Consider the following 25,867-nt stretch of genomic DNA (forward strand, 5'->3'; position numbering starts at 1 on the left):
GACCTGCTGAGGTGGACCTTTTTTCTGGTGGACCTGCTGAGGTGGACCTTTTTTTTCTGGTGGACCTTTTTTCTGGTGGACCTGCTGAGGTGGACCTTTTTTCTGGTGGACCTTTTTTCTGGTGGACCTGCTGAGGTGGACCTTTTTTCTGGTGGACTTTTTTTCTGGTGGACCTGCTCAGGTGGACCTTTTTTTCTGGTGGACCTTTTTTTCTGGTGGACCTGCTGAGGTGGACCTTTTTTCTGGTGGACCTTTTTTCTGGTGGACCTTTTTTCTGGTGGACCTGCTGAGGTGGACCTTTTTCTAGTGGACCTTTTTTCTGGTGGACCTGCTGAGGTGGACATTTTTCTAGTGGACCTTTTTTCTGGTGGACCTGCTGAGGTGGATATTTTTTCTGGTGGACCTGCTGAGGTGGACCTTTTTTCTGGTGGACCTTTTTTCTGGTGGACCTGCTGAGGTGGACCTTTTTTCTGGTGGAACTTTTTTCTGGTGGACCTGCTGAGGTGGACCTTTTTTCTGGTAGACCTTTTTTCTGGTGGACCTGCTGAGGTGGACCTTTTTTTCTGGTGGACCTGCTGAGGTGGACCTGCTGAGGTGGAGCTTTTTTCTGGTGGACCTTTTTTCTGGTGGACCTGCTGAGGTGTACATTTTTTCTGGTGGACCTGCTGAGGTGGACCTTTTTTCTGGTGGACCTTTTTTCTGGTGGACCTGCTGAGGTGGACCTTTTTTCTGGTGGACCTTTTTTCTGGTGGACCTGCTGAGGTGGACCTTTTTTCTGGTGGACCTGCTGAGGTGGAACTTTTTTTCTGCTGGACCTTTTTTCTGGTGGACCTGCTGAGGTTGACCTTTTTTTTGGTGGACCTGCTGAGGTCGACCTTTTTTCTGGTGGACATTTTTTCTGGTGGACCTGCTGAGGTAGACCCTTTTTCTGGTGGACCTTTTTCCTGGTGGACCTGCTGAAATGGACCCTTTTTCTGGTGGACCTTTTTTCTGGTGGACCTGCTGAGGTGGACCTTTTTTTTGGTGGACCTGCTGAGGTGGACCTTTTTTCTGGTGGACCTTTTTTTCTGGTGGACCTGCTGAGGTGGACCTTTTTTCTGGTGGACCTTTTTTCTGGTGGACCTGCTGAGGTTGACCTTTTTTTTGGTGGACCTGCTGAGGTCGACCTTTTTTCTGGTGGACATTTTTTCTGGTGGACCTGCTGAGGTAGACCCTTTTTCTGGTGGACCTTTTTCCTGGTGGACCTGCTGAAATGGACCCTTTTTCTGGTGGACCTTTTTTCTGGTGGACCTGCTGAGGTGGACCTTTTTTTCTGGTGGACCTGCTGAGGTGGACCTGCTGAGGTGGAGCTTTTTTCTGGTGGACCTTTTTTTTGGTGGACCTGCTGAGGTGGACCTTTTTTCTGGTGGACCTGCTGAGGTGGACCTTTTTTTCTGGTGGACCTCCTGAGGTGGACCTTTTTTCTGGTGGACCTTTTTTCTGGTGGACCTGCTGAGGTGGACCTTTTTTCTGGTAAACTTTTTTTCTGGTGGACCTGCTGAGGTGGACCTTTTTTTCTGGTGGACCTGCTGAGGTGGACCTGCTGAGGTGGAGCTTTTTTCTGGTGGACCTTGTTTCTGGTGGACCTGCTGAGGTGGACCTTTTTTCTGGTGGACCTGCTGAGGTGGAACTTTTTTTCTGCTGGACCTTTTTTCTGGTGGACCTGCTGAGGTTGACCTTTTTTTTTGGTGGACCTGCTGAGGTGGACCTTTTTCTAGTGGACCTTTTTTCTGGTGGACCTGCTGAGGTGGACCTTTTTTCTGGTGGACCTTTTTTCTGGTGGACCTGCTGAGGTTGACCTTTTTTTTGGTGGACCTGCTGAGGTGGACCTTTTTTTTGGTGGACCTTTTTTCTGGTGGACCTGCTGAGGTTGACCTTTTTTTGGTGGACCTGCTGAGGTGGACCTTTGTTCTGGTGGACATTTTTTCTGGTGGACCTGCTGAAATGGACCCTTTTTCTGGTGGACCTTTTTTCTGGTGGACCTGCTGAGGTGGACCTTTTTTCTGGTGGACCTTTTTCCTGGTGGACCTGCTTAGGTCGACCTTTTTTCTGGTGGACATTTTTTCTGGTGGACCTGCTGAGGTGGACCTTTTTCTAGTGGACCTTTTTTCTGGTGGACCTGCTGAGGTGGACCTTTTTTCTGGTGGACCTTTTTTCTGGTGGACCTTTTTTCTGGTGGACCTGCTGAGGTGGACCTTTTTTCTGGTGGACCTTTTTTCAGGTGGACCTGCTGAGGTGGACCTTTGTTCTGGTGGACCTTTTTTCTGGTGGACCTGCTGAGGTGGACCTTTTTTTCTGGTGGACCTGCTGAGGTGGACCTGCTGAGGTGGAGCTTTTTTCTGGTGGACCTTTTTTCTGGTGGACCTGCTGAGGTGGACCTTTTTTCTGGTGGACCTTTTTCCTGGTGGACCTGCTTAGGTCGACCTTTTTTCTGGTGGACATTTTTTCTGGTGGACCTGCTGAGGTGGACCTTTTTCTAGTGGACCTCTTTTCTGGTGGACCTGCTGAGGTGGACCTTTTTTCTGGTGGACCTTTTTTCTGGTGGACCTTTTTTCTGGTGGACCTGCTGAGGTGGACCTTTTTTCTGGTGGACCTTTTTTCTGGTGGACCTGCTGAGGTGGACCTTTGTTCTGGTGGACCTTTTTTCTGGTGGACCTCCTGAGGTGGACCTTTGTTCTGGTGGACCTTTTTTCTGGTGGACCTCCTGAGGTGGACCTTTTTTTCTGGTGGACCTGCTGAGGTGAACCTGCTGAGGTGGAGCTTTTTTCTGGTGGACCTTTTTTCTGGTGGACCTGCTGAGGTGGACATTTTTTCTGGTGGACCTGCTGAGGTGGACCTTTTTTCTGGTGGACCTTTTTTCTGGTGGACCTGCTGAGGTGGACATTTTTTCTGGTGGACCTTTTTTCTGGTGGACCTTTTTTCTGGTGGACCTGCTGAGGTGGACCTTTTTTCTGGTGGACCTTTTTTCTGGTGGACCTGCTGAGGTGGACCTTTTTTCTGGTAGACCTTTTTTCTCGTGGACCTGCTGAGGTGGACCTTTTTTCTGGTGGACCTGCTGAGGTGGACCTTTTTTTTCTGGTGGACCTTTTTTCTGGTGGACCTCCTGAGGTGGACCTTTTTTCTGGTGGACATTTTTCTGGTGGACCTGCTGAGGTGGACCTTTTTTCTGGTGGACTTTTTTTCTGGTGGACCTGCTGAGGTGGACCTTTTTTTCTGGTGGACCTTTTTTTCTGGTGGACCTGCTGAGGTGGACCTTTTTTCTGGTGGACCTTTTTTCTGGTGGACCTTTTTTCTGGTGGACCTGCTGAGGTGGACCTTTTTCTAGTGGACCTTTTTTCTGGTGGACCTGCTGAGGTGGACATTTTTCTAGTGGACCTTTTTTCTGGTGGACCTGCTGAGGTGGATATTTTTTCTGGTGGACCTGCTGAGGTGGACCTTTTTTCTGGTGGACCTTTTTTCTGGTGGACCTGCTGAGGTGGACCTTTTTTCTGGTGGAACTTTTTTCTGGTGGACCTGCTGAGGTGGACCTTTTTTCTGGTAGACCTTTTTTCTGGTGGACCTGCTGAGGTGGACCTTTTTTTCTGGTGGACCTGCTGAGGTGGACCTGCTGAGGTGGAGCTTTTTTCTGGTGGACCTTTTTTCTGGTGGACCTGCTGAGGTGTACATTTTTTCTGGTGGACCTGCTGAGGTGGACCTTTTTTCTGGTGGACCTTTTTTCTGGTGGACCTGCTGAGGTGGACCTTTTTTCTGGTGGACCTTTTTTCTGGTGGACCTGCTGAGGTGGACCTTTTTTCTGGTGGACCTGCTGAGGTGGAACTTTTTTTCTGCTGGACCTTTTTTCTGGTGGACCTGCTGAGGTTGACGTTTTTTTTGGTGGACCTGCTGAGGTGGACCTTTTTTCTGGTGGACCTTTTTTTCTGGTGGACCTGCTGAGGTGGACCTTTTTTCTGGTGGACCTTTTTTCTGGTGGACCTGCTGAGGTTGACCTTTTTTTTGGTGGACCTGCTGAGGTCGACCTTTTTTCTGGTGGACATTTTTTCTGGTGGACCTGCTGAGGTAGACCCTTTTTCTGGTGGACCTTTTTCCTGGTGGACCTGCTGAAATGGACCCTTTTTCTGGTGGACCTTTTTTCTGGTGGACCTGCTGAGGTGGACCTTTTTTTCTGGTGGACCTGCTGAGGTGGACCTGCTGAGGTGGAGCTTTTTTCTGGTGGACCTTTTTTTTGGTGGACCTGCTGAGGTGGACCTTTTTTCTGGTGGACCTGCTGAGGTGGACCTTTTTTCTGATGGACCTGCTGAGGTGGACCTTTTTTCTGGTGGACCTTTTTTCTGGCGGACCTGCTGAGGTGGACCTTTTTTCTGGTGGACCTTGTTTCTGGTGGACCTGCTGAGGTGGACCTTTTTTCTGGTGGACCTGCTGAGGTGGAACTTTTTTTCTGCTGGACCTTTTTTCTGGTGGACCTGCTGAGGTTGACCTTTTTTTTTGGTGGACCTGCTGAGGTGGACCTTTTTCTAGTGGACCTTTTTTCTGGTGGACCTGCTGAGGTGGACCTTTTTTCTGGTGGACCTTTTTTCTGGTGGACCTGCTGAGGTTGACCTTTTTTTTGGTGGACCTGCTGAGGTGGACCTTTTTTTTGGTGGACCTTTTTTCTGGTGGACCTGCTGAGGTGGACCTTTGTTCTGGTGGACGTTTTTTCTGGTGGACCTGCTGAAATGGACCCTTTTTCTGGTGGACCTTTTTTCTGGTGGACCTGCTGAGGTGGACCTTTTTTCTGGTGGACCTTTTTCCTGGTGGACCTGCTTAGGTCGACCTTTTTTCTGGTGGACATTTTTTCTGGTGGACCTGCTGAGGTGGACCTTTTTCTAGTGGACCTTTTTTCTGGTGGACCTGCTGAGGTGGACCTTTTTTCTGGTGGACCTTTTTTCTGGTGGACCTTTTTTCTGGTGGACCTGCTGAGGTGGACCTTTTTTCTGGTGGACCTTTTTTCAGGTGGACCTGCTGAGGTGGACCTTTGTTCTGGTGGACCTTTTTTCTGGTGGACCTGCTGAGGTGGACCTTTTTTTCTGGTGGACCTGCTGAGGTGGACCTGCTGAGGTGGAGCTTTTTTCTGGTGGACCTTTTTTCTGGTGGACCTGCTGAGGTGGACCTTTTTTCTGGTGGACCTTTTTCCTGGTGGACCTGCTTAGGTCGACCTTTTTTCTGGTGGACATTTTTTCTGGTGGACCTGCTGAGGTGGACCTTTTTCTAGTGGACCTCTTTTCTGGTGGACCTGCTGAGGTGGACCTTTTTTCTGGTGGACCTTTTTTCTGGTGGACCTTTTTTCTGGTGGACCTGCTGAGGTGGACCTTTTTTCTGGTGGACCTTTTTTCTGGTGGACCTGCTGAGGTGGACCTTTGTTCTGGTGGACCTTTTTTCTGGTGGACCTCCTGAGGTGGACCTTTGTTCTGGTGGACCTTTTTTCTGGTGGACCTCCTGAGGTGGACCTTTTTTTCTGGTGGACCTGCTGAGGTGAACCTGCTGAGGTGGAGCTTTTTTCTGGTGGACCTTTTTTCTGGTGGACCTGCTGAGGTGGACATTTTTTCTGGTGGACCTGCTGAGGTGGACCTTTTTTCTGGTGGACCTTTTTTCTGGTGGACCTGCTGAGGTGGACATTTTTTCTGGTGGACCTTTTTTCTGGTGGACCTTTTTTCTGGTGGACCTGCTGAGGTGGACCTTTTTTCTGGTGGACCTTTTTTCTGGTGGACCTGCTGAGGTGGACCTTTTTTTCTGGTGGACCTTTTTTCTGGTGGACCTGCTGAGGTGGACCTTTTTTCTGGTGGACCTGCTGAGGTGGACCTTTTTTTTCTGGTGGACCTTTTTTCTGGTGGACCTGCTGAGGTGGACCTTTTTTCTGGTGGACCTTTTTTCTGGTGGACCTGCTGAGGTGGACCTTTTCTCTGGTGGACTTTTTTTCTGGTGGACCTGCTGAGGTGGACCTTTTTTTCTGGTGGACCTTTTTTTCTGGTGGACCTGCTGAGGTGGACCTTTTTTCTGGTGGACCTTTTTTCTGGTGGACCTTTTTTCTGGTGGACCTGCTGAGGTGGACCTTTTTCTAGTGGACCTTTTTTCTGGTGGACCTGCTGAGGTGGACATTTTTCTAGTGGACCTTTTTTCTGGTGGACCTGCTGAGGTGGATATTTTTTCTGGTGGACCTGCTGAGGTGGACCTTTTTTCTGGTGGACCTTTTTTCTGGTGGACCTGCTGAGGTGGACCTTTTTTCTGGTGGAACTTTTTTCTGGTGGACCTGCTGAGGTGGACCTTTTTTCTGGTAGACCTTTTTTCTGGTGGACCTGCTGAGGTGGACCTTTTTTTCTGGTGGACCTGCTGAGGTGGACCTGCTGAGGTGGAGCTTTTTTCTGGTGGACCTTTTTTCTGGTGGACCTGCTGAGGTGTACATTTTTTCTGGTGGACCTGCTGAGGTGGACCTTTTTTCTGGTGGACCTTTTTTCTGGTGGACCTGCTGAGGTGGACCTTTTTTCTGGTGGACCTTTTTTCTGGTGGACCTGCTGAGGTGGACCTTTTTTCTGGTGGACCTGCTGAGGTGGAACTTTTTTTCTGCTGGACCTTTTTTCTGGTGGACCTGCTGAGGTTGACGTTTTTTTTGGTGGACCTGCTGAGGTGGACCTTTTTTCTGGTGGACCTTTTTTTCTGGTGGACCTGCTGAGGTGGACCTTTTTTCTGGTGGACCTTTTTTCTGGTGGACCTGCTGAGGTTGACCTTTTTTTTGGTGGACCTGCTGAGGTCGACCTTTTTTCTGGTGGACATTTTTTCTGGTGGACCTGCTGAGGTAGACCCTTTTTCTGGTGGACCTTTTTCCTGGTGGACCTGCTGAAATGGACCCTTTTTCTGGTGGACCTTTTTTCTGGTGGACCTGCTGAGGTGGACCTTTTTTTCTGGTGGACCTGCTGAGGTGGACCTGCTGAGGTGGAGCTTTTTTCTGGTGGACCTTTTTTTTGGTGGACCTGCTGAGGTGGACCTTTTTTCTGGTGGACCTGCTGAGGTGGACCTTTTTTTCTGGTGGACCTGCTGAGGTGGACCTTTTTTCTGGTGGACCTTTTTTCTGGTGGACCTGCTGAGGTGGACCTTTTTTCTGGTAAACTTTTTTTCTGGTGGACCTGCTGAGGTGGACCTTTTTTTCTGGTGGACCTGCTGAGGTGGACCTCCTGAGGTGGACCTTTGTTCTGGTGGACCTTTTTTCTGGTGGACCTGCTGAGGTGTACATTTTTTCTGGTGGACCTGCTGAGGTGGACCTTTTTTCTGGTGGACCTTTTTTCTGATGGACCTGCTGAGGTGGACCTTTTTTCTGGTGGACCTTTTTTCTGGCGGACCTGCTGAGGTGGACCTTTTTTCTGGTGGACCTTGTTTCTGGTGGACCTGCTGAGGTGGACCTTTTTTCTGGTGGACCTGCTGAGGTGGAACTTTTTTTCTGCTGGACCTTTTTTCTGGTGGACCTGCTGAGGTTGACCTTTTTTTTTGGTGGACCTGCTGAGGTGGACCTTTTTCTAGTGGACCTTTTTTCTGGTGGACCTGCTGAGGTGGACCTTTTTTCTGGTGGACCTTTTTTCTGGTGGACCTGCTGAGGTTGACCTTTTTTTTGGTGGACCTGCTGAGGTGGACCTTTTTTTTGGTGGACCTTTTTTCTGGTGGACCTGCTGAGGTTGACCTTTTTTTGGTGGACCTGCTGAGGTGGACCTTTTTTCTGGTGGACATTTTTTCTGGTGGACCTGCTGAAATGGACCCTTTTTCTGGTGGACCTTTTTTCTGGTGGACCTGCTGAGGTGGACCTTTTTTCTGGTGGACCTTTTTCCTGGTGGACCTGCTTAGGTCGACCTTTTTTCTGGTGGACATTTTTTCTGGTGGACCTGCTGAGGTGGACCTTTTTCTAGTGGACCTTTTTTCTGGTGGACCTGCTGAGGTGGACCTTTTTTCTGGTGGACCTTTTTTCTGGTGGACCTTTTTTCTGGTGGACCTGCTGAGGTGGACCTTTTTTCTGGTGGACCTTTTTTCAGGTGGACCTGCTGAGGTGGACCTTTGTTCTGGTGGACCTTTTTTCTGGTGGACCTGCTGAGGTGGACCTTTTTTTCTGGTGGACCTGCTGAGGTGGACCTGCTGAGGTGGAGCTTTTTTCTGGTGGACCTTTTTTCTGGTGGACCTGCTGAGGTGGACCTTTTTTCTGGTGGACCTTTTTCCTGGTGGACCTGCTTAGGTCGACCTTTTTTCTGGTTAACATTTTTTCTGGTGGACCTGCTGAGGTGGACCTTTTTCTAGTGGACCTCTTTTCTGGTGGACCTGCTGAGGTGGACCTTTTTTCTGGTGGACCTTTTTTCTGGTGGACCTTTTTTCTGGTGGACCTGCTGAGGTGGACCTTTTTTCTGGTGGACCTTTTTTCTGGTGGACCTGCTGAGGTGGACCTTTGTTCTGGTGGACCTTTTTTCTGGTGGACCTCCTGAGGTGGACCTTTGTTCTGGTGGACCTTTTTTCTGGTGGACCTCCTGAGGTGGACCTTTTTTTCTGGTGGACCTGCTGAGGTGAACCTGCTGAGGTGGAGCTTTTTTCTGGTGGACCTTTTTTCTGGTGGACCTGCTGAGGTGGACATTTTTTCTGGTGGACCTTTTTTCTGGTGGACCTTTTTTCTGGTGGACCTGCTGAGGTGGACCTTTTTTCTGGTGGACCTTTTTTCTGGTGGACCTGCTGAGGTGGACCTTTTTTCTGGTGGACCTTTTTTCTGGTGGACCTTTTTTCTGGTGGACCTGCTGAGGTGGACCTTTTTTCTGGTGGACCTTTTTTCAAGTGGACCTGCTGAGGTGGACCTTTGTTCTGGTGGACCTTTTTTCTGGTGGACCTGCTGAGGTGGACCTTTTTTTCTGGTGGACCTGCTGAGGTGGACCTGCTGAGGTGGACCTTTTTTCTGGTGGACCTTTTTTCTGGTGGACCTGCTGAGGTGGACCTTTTTTCTGGTGGACCTTTTTCCTGGTGGACCTGCTTAGGTCGACCTTTTTTCTGGTGGACATTTTTTCTGGTGGACCTGCTGAGGTGGACCTTTTTCTAGTGGACCTCTTTTCTGGTGGACCTGCTGAGGTGGACCTTTTTTCTGGTGGACCTTTTTTCTGGTGGACCTTTTTTCTGGTGGACCTGCTGAGGTGGACCTTTTTTCTGGTGGACCTTTTTTCTGGTGGACCTGCTGAGGTGGACCTTTGTTCTGGTGGACCTTTTTTCTGGTGGACCTCCTGAGGTGGACCTTTGTTCTGGTGGACCTTTTTTCTGGTGGACCTCCTGAGGTGGACCTTTTTTTCTGGTGGACCTGCTGAGGTGAACCTGCTGAGGTGGAGCTTTTTTCTGGTGGACCTTTTTTCTGGTGGACCTGCTGAGGTGGACATTTTTTCTGGTGGACCTGCTGAGGTGGACCTTTTTTCTGGTGGACCTTTTTTCTGGTGGACCTGCTGAGGTGGACATTTTTTCTGGTGGACCTTTTTTCTGGTGGACCTTTTTTCTGGTGGACCTGCTGAGGTGGACCTTTTTTCTGGTGGACCTTTTTTCTGGTGGACCTGCTGAGGTGGACCTTTTTTCTGGTGGACCTTTTTTCTGGTGGACCTGCTGAGGTGGACCTTTTTTCTGGTGGACATTTTTTCTGGTGGACCTGCTGAGGTGGACCTTTTTTCTGGTGGACCTTTTTTCTGGTGGACCTGCTGAGGTGGACCTTTTTTTCTGGTGGACCTGCTGAGGTGGACCTGCTGAGGTGGACCTTTTTTCTAATAGACCTTTTTTCTCGTGGACCTGCTGAGGTGGACCTTTTTTCTGGTGGACCTGCTGAGGTGGACCTTTTTTTTCTGGTGGACCTTTTTTCTGGTGGACCTGCTGAGGTGGACCTTTTTTCTGGTGGACCTTTTTCTGGTGGACCTGCTGAGGTGGACCTTTTTTCTGGTGGACTTTTTTCTGGTGGACCTGCTCAGGTGGACCTTTTTTTCTGGTGGACCTTTTTTTCTGGTGGACCTGCTGAGGTGGACCTTTTTTCTGGTGGACCTTTTTTCTGGTGGACCTTTTTTCTGGTGGACCTGCTGAGGTGGACCTTTTTCTAGTGGACCTTTTTTCTGGTGGACCTGCTGAGGTGGACATTTTTCTAGTGGACCTTTTTTCTGGTGGACCTGCTGAGGTGGACCTTTTTTCTGGTGGACCTTTTTTCTGGTGGACCTTTTTTCTGGTGGACCTGCTGAGGTGGACCTTTTTTCTGGTGGACCTTTTTTCTGGTGGACCTGCTGAGGTGGACCTTTGTTCTGGTGGACCTTTTTTCTGGTGGACCTGCTGAGGTGGACCTTTGTTCTGGTGGACCTTTTTTCTGGTGGACCTGCTGAGGTGGACCTTTTTTTCTGGTGGACCTGCTGAGGTGGACCTGCTGAGGTGGAGCTTTTTTCTGGTGGACCTTTTTTCTGGTGGACCTGCTGAGGTGTACATTTTTTCTGGTGGACCTGCTGAGGTGGACCTTTTTTCTGGTGGACCTTTTTTCTGGTGGACCTGCTGAGGTGGACCTTTTTTCTGGTGGACCTTTTTTCTGGTGGACCTGCTGAGGTGGACCTTTTTTCTGGTGGACCTTTTTTCTGGTGGACCTGCTGAGGTGGACCTTTTTTCTGGTGGACCTGCTGAGGTGGAACTTTTTTTCTGCTGGACCTTTTTTCTGGTGGACCTGCTGAGGTTGACCTTTTTTTTGGTGGACCTGCTGAGGTGGACCTTTTTTCTGGTGGACCTTTTTTCTGGTGGACCTGCTGAGGTTGACCTTTTTTTTGGTGGACCTGCTGAGGTGGACCTTTTTTCTGGTGGACCTTTTTTCTGGTGGACCTGCTGAAATCGACCCTTTTTCTGGTGGACCTTTTTTCTGGTGGACCTGCTGAGGTGGACCTTTTTTCTGGTGGACCTTTTTCCTGGTGGACCTGCTTAGGTCGACCTTTTTTCTGGTGGACATTTTTTCTGGTGGACCTGCTGAGGTGGACCTTTTTCTAGTGGACCTTTTTTCTGGTGGACCTGCTGAGGTGGACCTTTTTTCTGGTGGACCTTTTTTCTGGTGGACCTTTTTTCTGGTGGACCTGCTGAGGTGGACCTTTTTTCTGGTGGACCTTTTTTCTGGTGGACCTGCTGAGGTGGACCTTTGTTCTGGTGGACCTTTTTTCTGGTGGACCTGCTGAGGTGGACCTTTTTTTCTGGTGGACCTGCTGAGGTGGACCTGCTGAGGTGGAGCTTTTTTCTGGTGGACCTTTTTTCTGGTGGACCTGCTGAGGTGGACCTTTTTTCTGGTGGACCTTTTTCCTGGTGGACCTGCTTAGGTCTACCTTTTTTCTGGTGGACATTTTTTCTGGTGGACCTGCTGAGGTGGACCTTTTTCTAGTGGACCTTTTTTCTGGTGGACCTGCTGAGGTGGACCTTTTTTCTGGTGGACCTTTTTTCTGGTGGACCTTTTTTCTGGTTGACCTGCTGAGGTGGACCTTTTTTCTGGTGGACCTTTTTTCTGGTGGACCTGCTGAGGTGGACCTTTGTTCTGGTGGACCTTTTTTCTGGTGGACCTCCTGAGGTGGACCTTTGTTCTGGTGGACCTTTTTTCTGGTGGACCTCCTGAGGTGGACCTTTTTTTCTGGTGGACCTGCTGAGGTGAACCTGCTGAGGTGGAGCTTTTTTCTGGTGGACCTTTTTTCTGGTGGACCTGCTGAGGTGGACATTTTTTCTGGTGGACCTGCTGAGGTGGACCTTTTTTCTGGTGGACCTTTTTTTCTGGTGGACCTGCTGAGGTGGACATTTTTTCTGGTGGACCTTTTTTCTGGTGGACCTTTTTTCTGGTGGACCTGCTGAGGTGGACCTTTTTTCTGGTGGACCTTTTTTCTGGTGGACCTGCTGAGGTGGACCTTTTTTCTGGTGGACCTTTTTTCTGGTGGACCTGCTGAGGTGGACCTTTTTTCTGGTGGACCTTTTTTCTGGTGGACCTGCTGAGGTGGACCTTTTTTCTGGTGGACCTTTTTTCTGGTGGACCTGCTGAGGTGGACATTTTTTCTGGTGGACCTGCTGAGGTGGACCTGCTGAGGTGGACCTTTTTTCTGGTAGACCTTTTTTCTCGTGGACCTGCTGAGGTGGACCTTTTTTCTGGTGGACCTGCTGAGGTGGACCTTTTTTTTCTGGTGGACCTTTTTTCTGGTGGACCTGCTGAGGTGGACCTTTTTTCTGGTGGACCTTTTTTCTGGTGGACCTGCTGAGGTGGACCTTTTTTCTGGTGGACTTTTTTTCTGGTGGACCTGCTCAGGTGGACCTTTTTTTCTGGTGGACCTTTTTTTCTGGTGGACCTGCTGAGGTGGACCTTTTTTCTGGTGGACCTTTTTTCTGGTGGACCTTTTTTCTGGTGGACCTGCTGAGGTGGACCTTTTTCTAGTGGACCTTTTTTCTGGTGGACCTGCTGAGGTGGACATTTTTCTAGTGGACCTTTTTTCTGGTGGACCTGCTGAGGTGGATATTTTTTCTGGTGGACCTGCTGAGGTGGACCTTTTTTCTGGTGGACCTTTTTTCTGGTGGACCTGCTGAGGTGGACCTTTTTTCTGGTGGAACTTTTTTCTGGTGGACCTGCTGAGGTGGACCTTTTTTCTGGTAGACCTTTTTTCTGGTGGACCTGCTGAGGTGGACCTTTTTTTCTGGTGGACCTGCTGAGGTGGACCTGCTGAGGTGGAGCTTTTTTCTGGTGGACCTTTTTTCTGGTGGACCTGCTGAGGTGTACATTTTTTCTGGTGGACCTGCTGAGGTGGACCTTTTTTCTGGTGGACCTTTTTTCTGGTGGACCTGCTGAGGTGGACCTTTTTTCTGGTGGACCTTTTTTCTGGTGGACCTGCTGAGGTGGACCTTTTTTCTGGTGGACCTGCTGAGGTGGAACTTTTTTTCTGCTGGACCTTTTTTCTGGTGGACCTGCTGAGGTTGACCTTTTTTTTGGTGGACCTGCTGAGGTCGACCTTTTTTCTGGTGGACATTTTTTCTGGTGGACCTGCTGAGGTAGACCCTTTTTCTGGTGGACCTTTTTCCTGGTGGACCTGCTGAAATGGACCCTTTTTCTGGTGGACCTTTTTTCTGGTGGACCTGCTGAGGTGGACCTTTTTTTTGGTGGACCTGCTGAGGTGGACCTTTTTTCTGGTGGACCTTTTTTTCTGGTGGACCTGCTGAGGTGGACCTTTTTTCTGGTGGACCTTTTTTCTGGTGGACCTGCTGAGGTTGACCTTTTTTTTGGTGGACCTGCTGAGGTCGACCTTTTTTCTGGTGGACATTTTTTCTGGTGGACCTGCTGAGGTAGACCCTTTTTCTGGTGGACCTTTTTCCTGGTGGACCTGCTGAAATGGACCCTTTTTCTGGTGGACCTTTTTTCTGGTGGACCTGCTGAGGTGGACCTTTTTTTCTGGTGGACCTGCTGAGGTGGACCTGCTGAGGTGGAGCTTTTTTCTGGTGGACCTTTTTTTTGGTGGACCTGCTGAGGTGGACCTTTTTTCTGGTGGACCTGCTGAGGTGGACCTTTTTTTCTGGTGGACCTGCTGAGGTGGACCTTTTTTCTGGTGGACCTTTTTTCTGGTGGACCTGCTGAGGTGGACCTTTTTTCTGGTAAACTTTTTTTCTGGTGGACCTGCTGAGGTGGACCTTTTTTTCTGGTGGACCTGCTGAGGTGGACCTCCTGAGGTGGACCTTTGTTCTGGTGGACCTTTTTTCTGGTGGACCTGCTGAGGTGTACATTTTTTCTGGTGGACCTGCTGAGGTGGACCTTTTTTCTGGTGGACCTTTTTTCTGATGGACCTGCTGAGGTGGACCTTTTTTCTGGTGGACCTTTTTTCTGGCGGACCTGCTGAGGTGGACCTTTTTTCTGGTGGACCTTGTTTCTGGTGGACCTGCTGAGGTGGACCTTTTTTCTGGTGGACCTGCTGAGGTGGAACTTTTTTTCTGCTGGACCTTTTTTCTGGTGGACCTGCTGAGGTTGACCTTTTTTTTTGGTGGACCTGCTGAGGTGGACCTTTTTCTAGTGGACCTTTTTTCTAGTGGACCTGCTGAGGTGGACCTTTTTTCTGGTGGACCTTTTTTCTGGTGGACCTGCTGAGGTTGACCTTTTTTTTGGTGGACCTGCTGAGGTGGACCTTTTTTTTGGTGGACCTTTTTTCTGGTGGACCTGCTGAGGTTGACCTTTTTTTGGTGGACCTGCTGAGGTGGACCTTTGTTCTGGTGGACATTTTTTCTGGTGGACCTGCTGAAATGGACCCTTTTTCTGGTGGACCTTTTTTCTGGTGGACCTGCTGAGGTGGACCTTTTTTCTGGTGGACCTTTTTCCTGGTGGACCTGCTTAGGTCGACCTTTTTTCTGGTGGACATTTTTTCTGGTGGACCTGCTGAGGTGGACCTTTTTCTAGTGGACCTTTTTTCTGGTGGACCTGCTGAGGTGGACCTTTTTTCTGGTGGACCTTTTTTCTGGTGGACCTTTTTTCTGGTGGACCTGCTGAGGTGGACCTTTTTTCTGGTGGACCTTTTTTCAGGTGGACCTGCTGAGGTGGACCTTTGTTCTGGTGGACCTTTTTTCTGGTGGACCTGCTGAGGTGGACCTTTTTTTCTGGTGGACCTGCTGAGGTGGACCTGCTGAGGTGGAGCTTTTTTCTGGTGGACCTTTTTTCTGGTGGACCTGCTGAGGTGGACCTTTTTTCTGGTGGACCTTTTTCCTGGTGGACCTGCTTAGGTCGACCTTTTTTCTGGTGGACATTTTTTCTGGTGGACCTGCTGAGGTGGACCTTTTTCTAGTGGACCTCTTTTCTGGTGGACCTGCTGAGGTGGACCTTTTTTCTGGTGGACCTTTTTTCTGGTGGACCTTTTTTCTGGTGGACCTGCTGAGGTGGACCTTTTTTCTGGTGGACCTTTTTTCTGGTGGACCTGCTGAGGTGGACCTTTGTTCTGGTGGACCTTTTTTCTGGTGGACCTCCTGAGGTGGACCTTTGTTCTGGTGGACCTTTTTTCTGGTGGACCTCCTGAGGTGGACCTTTTTTTCTGGTGGACCTGCTGAGGTGAACCTGCTGAGGTGGAGCTTTTTTCTGGTGGACCTTTTTTCTGGTGGACCTGCTGAGGTGGACATTTTTTCTGGTGGACCTTTTTTCTGGTGGACCTTTTTTCTGGTGGACCTGCTGAGGTGGACCTTTTTTCTGGTGGACCTTTTTTCTGGTGGACCTGCTGAGGTGGACCTTTTTTCTGGTGGACCTTTTTCCTGGTGGACCTGCTTAGGTCGACCTTTTTTCTGGTGGACATTTTTTCTGGTGGACCTGCTGAGGTGGACCTTTTTCTAGTGGACCTTTTTTCTGGTGGACCTGCTGAGGTGGACCTTTTTTCTGGTGGACCTTTTTTCTGGTGGACCTTTTTTCTGGTGGACCTGCTGAGGTGGACCTTTTTTCTGGTGGACCTTTTTTCAGGTGGACCTGCTGAGGTGGACCTTTGTTCTGGTGGACCTTTTTTCTGGTGGACCTGCTGAGGTGGACCTTTTTTTCTGGTGGACCTGCTGAGGTGGACCTGCTGAGGTGGAGCTTTTTTCTGGTGGACCTTTTTTCTGGTGGACCTGCTGAGGTGGACCTTTTTTCTGGTGGACCTTTTTCCTGGTGGACCTGCTTAGGTCGACCTTTTTTCTGGTGGACATTTTTTCTGGTGGACCTGCTGAGGTGGACCTTTTTCTAGTGGACCTCTTTTCTGGTGGACCTGCTGAGGTGGACCTTTTTTCTGGTGGACCTTTTTTCTGGTGGACCTTTTTTCTGGTGGACCTGCTGAGGTGGACCTTTTTTCTGGTGGACCTTTTTTCTGGTGGACCTGCTGAGGTGGACCTTTTTTCTGGTGGACCTTTTTTCTGGTGGACCTCCTGAGGTGGACCTTTGTTCTGGTGGACCTTTTTTCTGGTGGACCTCCTGAGGTGGACCTTTTTTTCTGGTGGACCTGCTGAGGTGAACCTGCTGAGGTGGAGCTTTTTTCTGGTGGACCTTTTTTCTGGTGGACCTGCTGAGGTGGACATTTTTTCTGGTGGACCTGCTGAGGTGGACCTTTTTTCTGGTGGACCTTTTTTCTGGTGGACCTGCTGAGGTGGACATTTTTTCTGGTGGACCTTTTTTCTGGTGGACCTTTTTTCTGGTGGACCTGCTGAGGTGGACCTTTTTTCTGGTGGACCTTTTTTCTGGTGGACCTGCTGAGGTGGACCTTTTTTCTGGTGGACCTTTTTTCTGGTGGACCTGCTGAGGTGGACCTTTTTTCTGGTGGACCTTTTTTCTGGTGGACCTGCTGAGGTGGACCTTTTTTCTGGTGGACCTTTTTTCTGGTGGACCTGCTGAGGTGGACCTTTTTTCTGGTGGACCTGCTGAGGTGGACCTGCTGAGGTGGACCTTTTTTCTAATAGACCTTTTTTCTCGTGGACCTGCTGAGGTGGACCTTTTTTCTGGTGGACCTGCTGAGGTGGACCTTTTTTTTCTGGTGGACCTTTTTTCTGGTGGACCTGCTGAGGTGGACCTTTTTTCTGGTGGACCTTTTTCTGGTGGACCTGCTGAGGTGGACCTTTTTTCTGGTGGACTTTTTTCTGGTGGACCTGCTCAGGTGGACCTTTTTTTCTGGTGGACCTTTTTTTCTGGTGGACCTGCTGAGGTGGACCTTTTTTCTGGTGGACCTTTTTTCTGGTGGACCTTTTTTCTGGTGGACCTGCTGAGGTGGACCTTTTTCTAGTGGACCTTTTTTCTGGTGGACCTGCTGAGGTGGACATTTTTCTAGTGGACCTTTTTTCTGGTGGACCTGCTGAGGTGGACCTTTTTTCTGGTGGACCTTTTTTCTGGTGGACCTTTTTTCTGGTGGACCTGCTGAGGTGGACCTTTTTTCTGGTGGACCTTTTTTCTGGTGGACCTGCTGAGGTGGACCTTTGTTCTGGTGGACCTTTTTTCTGGTGGACCTGCTGAGGTGGACCTTTGTTCTGGTGGACCTTTTTTCTGGTGGACCTGCTGAGGTGGACCTTTTTTTCTGGTGGACCTGCTGAGGTGGACCTGGTGAGGTGGAGCTTTTTTCTGGTGGACCTTTTTTCTGGTGGACCTGCTGAGGTGGACATTTTTCTAGTGGACCTTTTTTCTGGTGGACCTGCTGAGGTGGACATTTTTTCTGGTGGACCTGCTGAGGTGGACCTTTTTTCTGGTGGACCTTTTTTCTGGTGGACCTGCTGAGGTGGACCTTTTTTCTGGTGGAACTTTTTTCTGGTGGACCTGCTCAGGTGGACCTTTTTTCTGGTGGACCTTTGTTCTGGTGGACCTTTTTTCTGGTGGACCTGCTGAGGTGGACATTTTTTCTGGTGGACCTTTTTTCTGGTGGACCTGCTGAGGTTGACCTTTTTTTTGGTGGACCTGCTGAGGTGGACCTTTTTTCTGGTGGACATTTTTTCTGGTGTACCTGCTGAGGTGGACCTTTCTTCTGGTGGACCTGCTGAGGTGGACCTTTTTTCTGGTGGACCTTTTTTCTGGTGGACCTGCTGAGGTGGACCTTTTTTTTGGTGGACCTGCTGAGGTGGACCTTTTTTCTGGTAGACATTTTTTCTGGTGGACCTGCTGAGGTGGACCCTTTTTCTGGTGGACCTTTTTCCTGGTGGACCTGCTTAGGTCGACCTTTTTTCTGGTGGACATTTTTTCTGGTGGACCTGCTGAGGTGGACCTTTTTTTCTGGTGGACCTTTTTTCTGGTGGACCTGCTGAGGTGGACCTTTTTTCTGGTGGACCTTTTTTTCTGGTGGACCTGCTGAGGTGGACCTTTTTTCTGGTAGACCTTTTTTCTGGTGGACCTGCTGAGGTGGACCTTTTTTTCTCGTGGACCTGCTGAGGTGGACCTGCTGAGGTGGAGCTTTTTTCTGGTGGACCTTTTTTCTGGTGGACCTGCTGAGGTGTACATTTTTTCTGGTGGACCTGCTGAGGTGGACCTTTTTTCTGGTGGACCTTTTTTCTGGTGGACCTGCTGAGGTGGACCTTTTTTCTGGTGGACCTTTTTTCTGGTGGACCTGCTGAGGTGGACCTTTTTTCTGGTGGACCTGCTGAGGTGGAACTTTTTTTCTGCTGGACCTTTTTTCTGGTGGACCTGCTGAGGTTGACGTTTTTTTTGGTGGACCTGCTGAGGTGGACCTTTTTTCTGGTGGACCTTTTTTTCTGGTGGACCTGCTGAGGTGGACCTTTTTTCTGGTGGACCTTTTTTCTGGTGGACCTGCTGAGGTTGACCTTTTTTTTGGTGGACCTGCTGAGGTCGACCTTTTTTCTGGTGGACCTTTTTTCTGGTGGACCTGCTGAGGTAGACCCTTTTTCTGGTGGACCTTTTTCCTGGTGGACCTGCTGAAATGGACCCTTTTTCTGGTGGACCTTTTTTCTGGTGGACCTGCTGAGGTGGACCTTTTTTTCTGGTGGACCTGCTGAGGTGGACCTGCTGAGGTGGAGCTTTTTTCTGGTGGACCTTTTTTTTGGTGGACCTGCTGAGGTGGACCTTTTTTCTGGTGGACCTGCTGAGGTGGACCTTTTTTTCTGGTGGACCTGCTGAGGTGGACCTTTTTTCTGGTGGACCTTTTTTCTGGTGGACCTGCTGAGGTGGACCTTTTTCTGGTAGACCTTTTTTCTGGTGGACCTGCTGAGGTGGACCTTTTTTTCTGGTGGACCTGCTGAGGTGGACCTCCTGAGGTGGACCTTTGTTCTGGTGGACCTTTTTTCTGGTGGACCTGCTGAGGTGTACATTTTTTCTGGTGGACCTGCTGAGGTGGACCTTTTTTCTGGTGGACCTTTTTTCTGATGGACCTGCTGAGGTGGACCTTTTTTCTGGTGGACCTTTTTTCTGGCGGACCTGCTGAGGTGGACCTTTTTTCTGGTGGACCTTGTTTCTGGTGGACCTGCTGAGGTGGACCTTTTTTCTGGTGGACCTGCTGAGGTGGAACTTTTTTTCTGCTGGACCTTTTTTCTGGTGGACCTGCTGAGGTTGACCTTTTTTTTTGGTGGACCTGCTGAGGTGGACCTTTTTCTAGTGGACCTTTTTTCTGGTGGACCTGCTGAGGTGGACCTTTTTCTAGTGAACCTTTTTTGTAGTGGACCTGCTGAGGTGGACCTTTTTTCTGGTGGACCTTTTTTCTGGTGGACCTGCTGAGGTGGACCTTTTTTCTGGTGGACCTTTTTTCTGGTGGACCTGTTGAGGTGGACCTTTGTTCTGGTGGACCTTTTTTCTGGTGGACCTGCTGAGGTGGACCTTTGTTCTGGTGGACCTTTTTTCTGGTGGACCTGCTGAGGTGGACCTTTTTTTCTGGTGCACCTGCTGAGGTGGACCTGCTGAGGTGGAGCTTTTTTCTGGTGGACCTTTTTTTTCTGGTGGACCTGCTGAGGTGGACCTTTTTTCTGGTGGACCTTTTTCCTGGTGGACCTGCTTAGGTCGACCTTTTTTCTGGTGGACATTTTTTCTGGTGGACCTGCTGAGGTGGACCTTTTTCTAGTGGACCTTTTTTCTGGTGGACCTGCTGAGGTGGACCTTTTTTCTGGTGGACCTTTTTTTCTGGTGGACCTGCTGAGGTGGACATTTTTTCTGGTGGACCTTTTTTCTGGTGGACCTTTTTTCTGGTGGACCTGCTGAGGTGGACCTTTTTTCTGGTGGACCTTTTTTCTGGTGGACCTGCTGAGGTGGACCTTTTTTCTGGTGGACCTTTTTTCTGGTGGACCTGCTGAGGTGGACCTTTTTTCTGGTGGACCTTTTTTCTGGTGGACCTGCTGAGGTGGACATTTTTTCTGGTGGACCTGCTGAGGTGGACCTGCTGAGGTGGACCTTTTTTCTGGTAGACCTTTTTTCTCGTGGACCTGCTGAGGTGGACCTTTTTTCTGGTGGACCTGCTGAGGTGGACCTTTTTTTTCTGGTGGACCTTTTTTCTGGTGGACCTGCTGAGGTGGACCTTTTTTCTGGTGGACCTTTTTTCTGGTGGACCTGCTGAGGTGGACCTTTTTTCTGGTGGACTTTTTTTCTGGTGGACCTGCTCAGGTGGACCTTTTTTTCTGGTGGACCTTTTTTTCTGGTGGACCTGCTGAGGTGGACCTTTTTTCTGGTGGACCTTTTTTCTGGTGGACCTTTTTTCTGGTGGACCTGCTGAGGTGGACCTTTTTCTAGTGGACCTTTTTTCTGGTGGACCTGCTGAGGTGGACATTTTTCTAGTGGACCTTTTTTCTGGTGGACCTGCTGAGGTGGATATTTTTTCTGGTGGACCTGCTGAGGTGGACCTTTTTTCTGGTGGACCTTTTTTCTGGTGGACCTGCTGAGGTGGACCTTTTTTCTGGTGGAACTTTTTTCTGGTGGACCTGCTGAGGTGGACCTTTTTTCTGGTAGACCTTTTTTCTGGTGGACCTGCTGAGGTGGACCTTTTTTTCTGGTGGACCTGCTGAGGTGGACCTGCTGAGGTGGAGCTTTTTTCTGGTGGACCTTTTTTCTGGTGGACCTGCTGAGGTGTACATTTTTTCTGGTGGACCTGCTGAGGTGGACCTTTTTTCTGGTGGACCTTTTTTCTGGTGGACCTGCTGAGGTGGACCTTTTTTCTGGTGGACCTTTTTTCTGGTGGACCTGCTGAGGTGGACCTTTTTTCTGGTGGACCTGCTGAGGTGGAACTTTTTTTCTGCTGGACCTTTTTTCTGGTGGACCTGCTGAGGTTGACCTTTTTTTTGGTGGACCTGCTGAGGTCGACCTTTTTTCTGGTGGACATTTTTTCTGGTGGACCTGCTGAGGTAGACCCTTTTTCTGGTGGACCTTTTTCCTGGTGGACCTGCTGAAATGGACCCTTTTTCTGGTGGACCTTTTTTCTGGTGGACCTGCTGAGGTGGACCTTTTTTTTGGTGGACCTGCTGAGGTGGACCTTTTTTCTGGTGGACCTTTTTTTCTGGTGGACCTGCTGAGGTGGACCTTTTTTCTGGTGGACCTTTTTTCTGGTGGACCTGCTGAGGTTGACCTTTTTTTTGGTGGACCTGCTGAGGTGGACCTTTTTCTAGTGGACCTTTTTTCTGGTGGACCTGCTGAGGTGGACCTTTTTTCTGGTGGACCTTTTTTCTGGTGGACCTTTTTTCTGGTGGACCTGCTGAGGTGGACCTTTTTTCTGGTGGACCTTTTTTCAGGTGGACCTGCTGAGGTGGACCTTTGTTCTGGTGGACCTTTTTTCTGGTGGACCTGCTGAGGTGGACCTTTTTTTCTGGTGGACCTGCTGAGGTGGACCTGCTGAGGTGGAGCTTTTTTCTGGTGGACCTTTTTTCTGGTGGACCTGCTGAGGTGGACCTTTTTTCTGGTGGACCTTTTTCCTGGTGGACCTGCTTAGGTCGACCTTTTTTCTGGTGGACATTTTTTCTGGTGGACCTGCTGAGGTGGACCTTTTTCTAGTGGACCTCTTTTCTGGTGGACCTGCTGAGGTGGACCTTTTTTCTGGTGGACCTTTTTTCTGGTGGACCTTTTTTCTGGTGGACCTGCTGAGGTGGACCTTTTTTCTGGTGGACCTTTTTTCTGGTGGACCTGCTGAGGTGGACCTTTTTTCTGGTGGACCTTTTTTCTGGTGGACCTCCTGAGGTGGACCTTTGTTCTGGTGGACCTTTTTTCTGGTGGACCTCCTGAGGTGGACCTTTTTTTCTGGTGGACCTGCTGAGGTGAACCTGCTGAGGTGGAGCTTTTTTCTGGTGGACCTTTTTTCTGGTGGACCTGCTGAGGTGGACCTTTTTTCTGGTGGACCTGCTGAGGTGGACCTTTTTTCTGGTGGACCTTTTTTCTGGTGGACCTGCTGAGGTGGACCTTTTTTCTGGTGGACCTTTTTTCTGGTGGACCTGCTGAGGTGGACCTTTTTTCTGGTGGACCTTTTTTCTGGTGGACCTGCTGAGGTGGACCTTTTTTCTGGTGGACCTTTTTTCTGGTGGACCTGCTGAGGTGGACCTTTTTTCTGGTGGACCTGCTGAGGTGGACCTGCTGAGGTGGACCTTTTTTCTAATAGACCTTTTTTCTCGTGGACCTGCTGAGGTGGACCTTTTTTCTGGTGGACCTGCTGAGGTGGACCTTTTTTTTCTGGTGGACCTTTTTTCTGGTGGACCTGCTGAGGTGGACCTTTTTTCTGGTGGACCTTTTTCTGGTGGACCTGCTGAGGTGGACCTTTTTTCTGGTGGACTTTTTTCTGGTGGACCTGCTCAGGTGGACCTTTTTTTCTGGTGGACCTTTTTTTCTGGTGGACCTGCTGAGGTGGACCTTTTTTCTGGTGGACCTTTTTTCTGGTGGACCTTTTTTCTGGTGGACCTGCTGAGGTGGACCTTTTTCTAGTGGACCTTTTTTCTGGTGGACCTGCTGAGGTGGACATTTTTCTAGTGGACCTTTTTTCTGGTGGACCTGCTGAGGTGGACCTTTTTTCTGGTGGACCTTTTTTCTGGTGGACCTTTTTTCTGGTGGACCTGCTGAGGTGGACCTTTTTTCTGGTGGACCTTTTTTCTGGTGGACCTGCTGAGGTGGACCTTTGTTCTGGTGGACCTTTTTTCTGGTGGACCTGCTGAGGTGGACCTTTGTTCTGGTGGACCTTTTTTCTGGTGGACCTGCTGAGGTGGACCTTTTTTTCTGGTGGACCTGCTGAGGTGGACCTGGTGAGGTGGAGCTTTTTTCTGGTGGACCTTTTTTCTGGTGGACCTGCTGAGGTGGACATTTTTCTAGTGGACCTTTTTTCTGGTGGACCTGCTGAGGTGGACATTTTTTCTGGTGGACCTGCTGAGGTGGACCTTTTTTCTGGTGGACCTTTTTTCTGGTGGACCTGCTGAGGTGGACCTTTTTTCTGGTGGAACTTTTTTCTGGTGGACCTGCTCAGGTGGACCTTTTTTCTGGTGGACCTTTGTTCTGGTGGACCTTTTTTCTGGTGGACCTGCTGAGGTGGACATTTTTTCTGGTGGACCTTTTTTCTGGTGGACCTGCTGAGGTTGACCTTTTTTTTGGTGGACCTGCTGAGGTGGACCTTTTTTCTGGTGGACATTTTTTCTGGTGTACCTGCTGAGGTGGACCTTTCTTCTGGTGGACCTGCTGAGGTGGACCTTTTTTCTGGTGGACCTTTTTTCTGGTGGACCTGCTGAGGTGGACCTTTTTTTTGGTGGACCTGCTGAGGTGGACCTTTTTTCTGGTAGACATTTTTTCTGGTGGACCTGCTGAGGTGGACCCTTTTTCTGGTGGACCTTTTTCCTGGTGGACCTGCTTAGGTCGACCTTTTTTCTGGTGGACATTTTTTCTGGTGGACCTGCTGAGGTGGACCTTTTTTTCTGGTGGACCTTTTTTCTGGTGGACCTGCTGAGGTGGACCTTTTTTCTGGTGGACCTTTTTTTCTGGTGGACCTGCTGAGGTGGACCTTTTTTCTGGTAGACCTTTTTTCTGGTGGACCTGCTGAGGTGGACCTTTTTTTCTCGTGGACCTGCTGAGGTGGACCTGCTGAGGTGGAGCTTTTTTCTGGTGGACCTTTTTTCTGGTGGACCTGCTGAGGTGTACATTTTTTCTGGTGGACCTGCTGAGGTGGACCTTTTTTCTGGTGGACCTTTTTTCTGGTGGACCTGCTGAGGTGGACCTTTTTTCTGGTGGACCTTTTTTCTGGTGGACCTGCTGAGGTGGACCTTTTTTCTGGTGGACCTGCTGAGGTGGAACTTTTTTTCTGCTGGACCTTTTTTCTGGTGGACCTGCTGAGGTTGACGTTTTTTTTGGTGGACCTGCTGAGGTGGACCTTTTTTCTGGTGGACCTTTTTTTCTGGTGGACCTGCTGAGGTGGACCTTTTTTCTGGTGGACCTTTTTTCTGGTGGACCTGCTGAGGTTGACCTTTTTTTTGGTGGACCTGCTGAGGTCGACCTTTTTTCTGGTGGACCTTTTTTCTGGTGGACCTGCTGAGGTAGACCCTTTTTCTGGTGGACCTTTTTCCTGGTGGACCTGCTGAAATGGACCCTTTTTCTGGTGGACCTTTTTTCTGGTGGACCTGCTGAGGTGGACCTTTTTTTCTGGTGGACCTGCTGAGGTGGACCTGCTGAGGTGGAGCTTTTTTCTGGTGGACCTTTTTTTTGGTGGACCTGCTGAGGTGGACCTTTTTTCTGGTGGACCTGCTGAGGTGGACCTTTTTTTCTGGTGGACCTGCTGAGGTGGACCTTTTTTCTGGTGGACCTTTTTTCTGGTGGACCTGCTGAGGTGGACCTTTTTCTGGTAGACCTTTTTTCTGGTGGACCTGCTGAGGTGGACCTTTTTTTCTGGTGGACCTGCTGAGGTGGACCTCCTGAGGTGGACCTTTGTTCTGGTGGACCTTTTTTCTGGTGGACCTGCTGAGGTGTACATTTTTTCTGGTGGACCTGCTGAGGTGGACCTTTTTTCTGGTGGACCTTTTTTCTGATGGACCTGCTGAGGTGGACCTTTTTTCTGGTGGACCTTTTTTCTGGCGGACCTGCTGAGGTGGACCTTTTTTCTGGTGGACCTTGTTTCTGGTGGACCTGCTGAGGTGGACCTTTTTTCTGGTGGACCTGCTGAGGTGGAACTATTTTTCTGCTGGACCTTTTTTCTGGTGGACCTGCTGAGGTTGACCTTTTTTTTTGGTGGACCTGCTGAGGTGGACCTTTTTCTAGTGGACCTTTTTTCTGGTGGACCTGCTGAGGTGGACCTTTTTCTAGTGAACCTTTTTTGTAGTGGACCTGCTGAGGTGGACCTTTTTTCTGGTGGACCTTTTTTCTGGTGGACCTTTTTTCTGGTGGACCTGCTGAGGTGGACCTTTTTTCTGGTGGACCTTTTTTCTGGTGGACCTGTTGAGGTGGACCTTTGTTCTGGTGGACCTTTTTTCTGGTGGACCTGCTGAGGTGGACCTTTGTTCTGGTGGACCTTTTTTCTGGTGGACCTGCTGAGGTGGACCTTTTTTTCTGGTGCACCTGCTGAGGTGGACCTGCTGAGGTGGAGCTTTTTTCTGGTGGACCTTTTTTTTCTGGTGGACCTGCTGAGGTGGACCTTTTTTCTGGTGGACCTTTTTCCTGGTGGACCTGCTTAGGTCGACCTTTTTTCTGGTGGACATTTTTTCTGGTGGACCTGCTGAGGTGGACCTTTTTCTAGTGGACCTTTTTTCTGGTGGACCTGCTGAGGTGGACCTTTTTTCTGGTGGACCTTTTTTTCTGGTGGACCTGCTGAGGTGGACATTTTTTCTGGTGGACCTTTTTTCTGGTGGACCTTTTTTCTGGTGGACCTGCTGAGGTGGACCTTTTTTCTGGTGGACCTTTTTTCTGGTGGACCTGCTGAGGTGGACCTTTTTTCTGGTGGACCTTTTTTCTGGTGGACCTGCTGAGGTGGACCTTTTTTCTGGTGGACCTTTTTTCTGGTGGACCTGCTGAGGTGGACATTTTTTCTGGTGGACCTGCTGAGGTGGACCTGCTGAGGTGGACCTTTTTTCTGGTAGACCTTTTTTCTCGTGGACCTGCTGAGGTGGACCTTTTTTCTGGTGGACCTGCTGAGGTGGACCTTTTTTTTCTGGTGGACCTTTTTTCTGGTGGACCTGCTGAGGTGGACCTTTTTTCTGGTGGACCTTTTTTCTGGTGGACCTGCTGAGGTGGACCTTTTTTCTGGTGGACTTTTTTTCTGGTGGACCTGCTCAGGTGGACCTTTTTTTCTGGTGGACCTTTTTTTCTGGTGGACCTGCTGAGGTGGACCTTTTTTCTGGTGGACCTTTTTTCTGGTGGACCTTTTTTCTGGTGGACCTGCTGAGGTGGACCTTTTTCTAGTGGACCTTTTTTCTGGTGGAC

Source organism: Chlamydotis macqueenii, chromosome W (genome assembly GCF_036417535.1).
Source record: "Chlamydotis macqueenii isolate bChlMac1 chromosome W, bChlMac1.mat, whole genome shotgun sequence".
Classification (NCBI taxonomy): domain Eukaryota; kingdom Metazoa; phylum Chordata; class Aves; order Otidiformes; family Otididae; genus Chlamydotis; species Chlamydotis macqueenii.